Genomic DNA, 5191 nt, shown 5'->3' with positions numbered 1-5191 from the left:
AAAGTTCCACCAAAATCGCTTCATTGTGCCCCAATGACTTTGGAAAAATGAGTAGCCCGTAGATTCCTAATGCAAAGAGATCAATCATTTTCCACTCATCGAGGTTTTATTTATTAGTTGCTTGATCTCAATCCACAGAATCCCCTCTCTTTTACCTTTATGTTGGGTTCAATACGTTACTCACTATTCATCTACCCCAATAATTTTTGCTAATCCATTTTTGAACAGAAGCTCTTTGATAAACTTGGTGAAGATTCGGTCCATCCAGAAACTATCATAATGCAACAGAGTCATGTATTCTTTTATAGTGTGCACTATGTCTTCTTGACATAAAGTAAATATTCAATGTCACCATGGCATTGATGGAACTTCAGTTTTCTCTCTTCCTTCTAACTATGCCAGATGTCACGCAGCTCTTGGAAGTCATTGTGTCTGAGACTAATTGAGGCATAATCAACCAATCCTTCCATTTAGCTAGTTTGTAGTCTGTTTTCTTTCTCTTTCTGAGTTCTTTCTAACCAATATCGTACTTATGAATTTTTGACCTCTTGTATCACAAATTCATTGTCTATTAATGAAAGTTGTTCAGAACTACTGAACACTCCGCGTATCAACATCCTATGGTTTTGTATGTGGTTTGGAGGTAGGCTCTAACTCCCACGGTGACACAACTTGGCTTCTAAAAAGGACCTCGAGTTCTCCTAGTCGATTCCCCTTGGGCCTGCCAAACCCTCGATCCTAAACCCATTACAAAGTAATGTGAACTGAGTTAAACTCAAGAGGATACATTCCCCTATGTCCATACGAGGAATAAATTCCTACGAAGACATAGGATATATGAACCCTTGAGGCTAGTTTCTAGGCCCATACAAAGAATAAATTATCATGAAGGCATCGATTTCACCCCCACTTAGAAAGGTTTGGAGCTCGGGTATAGAGATATACTTTGAAAAAAATTTGAAATCTAAAACCCCTAAAAAATATCAATACAAATATTTATTTAAAAAAATAATCAAAGGTAAATAAAATAGGTTGAAAATAAATTAAAATTTAAACTTACAACTTTCTCCTTAAAAGACAACTAGGTAATCGATTTTGGCCTGACTCTCAAACTCTCCAAAGGAGTCGCCAAGCTATCGCAACAGTCCTTTGGGTGGTCTCGGGTTCACGTTCCAACTTGGAATTGATGTGATAGAGTCGCCATTGATCGCTTTGGAGATCGGTGGATCAGACTCCTTAAACTTACTGTTTACTGGATCTATGTCTTACTATAAATTTTCAGGTTCAAAAGCCGTTTACAATCGAGGAAAGATGAGAACCATCAAATCTCCCTTTTGGTACCATCCGATTACCCAATTGTCTAAATGGTGAATATTAAAATTTAAATTCAATCCGAATTGTTTACCTTTGATGGTTATTTGGAAATTTATTGGGTTCCTTAAAAATAAAAATCCATGTTAGGGTAAAATATATAGAAAAATATAAATGTATAGAAAGAAATAATTATAACATTGTAAAACAAAAAAAAATTGATTAGTGTACCAATTTAAAATGAAAAAAAGGGATTAAATTAAAATAAATCAAAATTCATGGATTAAATTGAAATAAGGTATGAAAATTATTACATATCAGAATTATAGGGATTGTGAAGATAATTTAAAATTTTGGTATTTACGTACTCGGCCCCCAATATTTAGCCCATTTTTTGTGTTTTCATTCATTGTCTCCTCCACCAAACCGAAAAAATCTCCCCAAACTCTCAAAATTCTCTCCAAGCATCCCCATCATTCCCATATCAAGGTCATCGTCAGCTCGTCGGCCCATCGCTCTGACCACCACTCTCGTGGTGGTCGAAGCATCCGAATCCAGCCTAAAAGATACCCCTTTTACCGTGTCCGTTTGTTGCTCTGATAAACCACTTTGCTATAACTTCCTTACTGAAATCCTAGTTTCTCTTTACTCTCTCTTTTTGGAGTTTTACGAATACTTTTCTTACTCTCAAAATCTATGCCCTTTTTTTCCTTTTAGGGTTTATTTTATAGGGGAACAAATCCCTCTCACTCTTATGGCCATAAATCCCTAAATGGCAGGGATTTGTTTTTGTCTCAATGGATTATTCCCATCTACTTTCGATTTCATGCTCGATTGTCTTTTCTTTTGATTCGGTTTCCTTTAGGGTTTGATTTGTTAACGTGATTTGAATATGTTGACTTTGATTTGATTTGGGTTGATTGATTTGATTGCCTTTGTTTCCCTATTCGATCTGGGATTTCCCTGTGGCTCAACAAGGATCTTTCCAAATCTTTTTGACACGTGGTCTTCAAGCGCCAATTAGTGGCTTGTTGATGATTTTAGAATGTTCTAATGAAATATGGATCGTAGGATCTATGAGCCTGATCTGACGGCTCCTATGATGTGGTTCTAATCTATAATATTCAGGGTTTTGTAATCCTAATCTATCTTGTGCTCTTGGTCGTTCATTTTCTCTCTGATCCCACGAATGGAATGGTGTGGCGCCTTGCTTAATTATGGAAAACACTAGGGTGCTGGGTTATACACCTTGGGCTTGCTTCGACTCACGTGCTTGGTTAGTCCTCTTACTTGCTTGCTAGTTCAGGCAGATTCGTTGGGCTTTCACTAGACCTTAACCCATATTTTGGATTATTTTTATGACTTTGGATCTAACAGAATGACTTGTTGGGTCAGGTGGGACCATTTGTTGGGTTTCACGAATCAAACTTAGACCCTAAAATTTGGACTTTGCTCTTCTTAGACTTTGAATGGACTTGGACCCCAAATTAGACTAAGTTGGACTTGAACTAGATTGGAACTTTTTTATTGGACCCAAAAATAATTAAAATTAAAATTAATAAAAATACAATATACAATAATACTTTAATATATACATTTTTCAAAATATGTGTAATATATATATATATAACATATTTCAAAACTATATAATATATATTTTCTAAAAACTATATATATTTTAAAATTATATAATATATATATATATATATGTATATATATTTTTAAAACATATAATATACATATTTTAAAATTATATATATATATAATAAGATGAGATCAAAATACAATATAAATCTCTGAACAAAAATGAGTATATAGAATTAATATACATATTCATTATGAATTGATATAATTATTTATGATAAATAAGAATATGTAAGATGGAAATGTGTAATGAATAGTTATAATTATTTTAATAATCACTTATAATTGATATACAAAGTATTGTAAGTGATGAAGTAAAGCAATTCAATTTCTTTATTTTATATAATTCTTTTCTTCTCTACAATATTCTGTTAGTATACTTTTATAACCCAACATTAACTTTTGCTCTCAATTTCTATTGGAATACGCTGAATTCGGGAGATTATTCCACCCGATCACCCCAAGAAAAAAAACTACTTTGGTTTAAATCTTGTCCTCTATATTTTTCAGTTTGATTCAGCTGAGGCTAATTTAACTAGAATGGGGACTCCACAATTCCCATATCTTGGAAAACATTGCATTGTCCAAGATTGTAAACAGATTGATTTCTTGCCTTTCACTTGCTATCCTTGTTAGGGATTTAAATTGTGATTATTTTTTTGGTTGCTTTGCATTTAACGATAGAGTAATAGAGGACTGCTATTTAAATCCATGATCGTTGCCTTGCCACCTGGTTAGTATTACTTCTTTCTTGGATTTCTCCTTTTTTTTTTTTGTAAATAAATTTGGGTTTTTCAAGTTATTGCAGTTTTAGACACAGCATCTAGTGTGTTAATTATGTTTCAGATTTAGACCATTCATAGACAATTTAGCCTATTCCTGATTTGGTTTTTGTTTCTGTAAAGCTAAAACCTAAATGAAAACTGATTAAAAATGTGCAAATTACATCAATGCAACTCAACTACCAAATAATTCACATCAACCAAAAGCTTTGATCCTTTTTAAATGATTTCTGTGTAACAGATTGTTGTTAGCCTAATACAGTGTTGGGTTCTTTCGGTGAAATTTCTGTGTTTCATTCTAAGCAGGTATATTGCCTTGAACATCGAAGCTATATTAAACATCACTGTCCAAAAGCTGATAAAAAAGATGTTACCGTTGTCATTTGTCCCTTATGTGCTAAAGGAGTTCGCTTGATTCCAGAGGAAGATCCAAAGAAACGCATGTTAATACTGAATGTGATCCATCAAATTATGACAAAGTCACAAGGAAGAAAAAAAATGCCCCGTTCCTGGCTGGCTGCAGGGAAGTCTTGACATTCTCACACACAATCAAGGGTAGGGATTGCACTCAGGACGGACTAAGGATTTTATACTAGGGCGAACTTTAACTTAAAAAATTTTAAGAATCAACTTGAGCTTATTCAAGAGTAAAATCAGATTTTAAATAGAAAATATATAATAATTTTAAATTTTCACGGGTGACTGCCCCCAGCTCATCCGTCCTGCTCCATCCTTGATTGCACTGAATACCATTGCTTAAGAAACCAGAACTTGGCTTTCCATTTATGGCAAGCAGGAGTAAAAGAGTCACAGGAACAAACCAAGCTCCTGCTACATCTTCCTTTAAATGATCTACAAGCTTTGTTAATGCGGCTTCAACTGGTGGGGCCTCAGCCGAAGCAAGTATGACCAAATAGGGTAGTGAAATCAGTCAAAAGTTGCAGTTGAAAGGGATTTAAGTAATTGTATCACGTTTTATTTCTTACATTCTTTTACTGGAAACTGGAAAGTTGCTTTTGAGCAGTCAACTTGAGGTCATTAGATTTGTTTCGTACAAATTCAAATACTATTTTATATGGGAATACATTAAGCTGCTTGTTCTCGTCCAAAACACTTTTTTGTTGATTAATATTGCAGTCAATTCCGGATACAAGATTATAAAATAAATCTGAGTGTTGATGATAAATCAAAATAAGTTCATTAGAATAGTTGTAGATGATGTATAAACCTAAATCCCATAAAAAAGAAAGAAAAAAATCTAAAGGAAGGGAGACCTCTTAGGCACCCCTTTCCTCCTTTTCCTAAAAGAATATTTAGGCCACGTTGTTGAAATTGTAACAAAATCTTCCTCCTTTGTTTCCTTTCATCACTTCTTTCTCACTACTGGCCTATAAATCAAATCATTGAAAACGTTTCTTTTCTTCTTTTTTCTTTTATTAGAAATTTCAATAAAA

The 5191-nt window shown here is 33.7% G+C and overlaps 1 pseudogene; it reads left to right on the top strand.

Annotated features, from left to right (window-relative positions):
* The first annotated feature begins 3373 nt into the window (after nt 1-3373).
* LOC120130196 lies at nt 3374-4696 on the top strand (annotated as a pseudogene).
* The last annotated feature ends 495 nt before the right edge of the window (nt 4697-5191 follow it).

Source organism: Hibiscus syriacus, unplaced genomic scaffold (genome assembly GCF_006381635.1).
Source record: "Hibiscus syriacus cultivar Baekdansim isolate YM2019G1 unplaced genomic scaffold, ASM638163v2 tig00110528_pilon, whole genome shotgun sequence".
Lineage (NCBI taxonomy): Eukaryota > Viridiplantae > Streptophyta > Magnoliopsida > Malvales > Malvaceae > Hibiscus > Hibiscus syriacus.
Note: the sequence above shows the minus strand (reverse complement) of the source record. Positions and strands in the feature narration are given on the sequence as shown.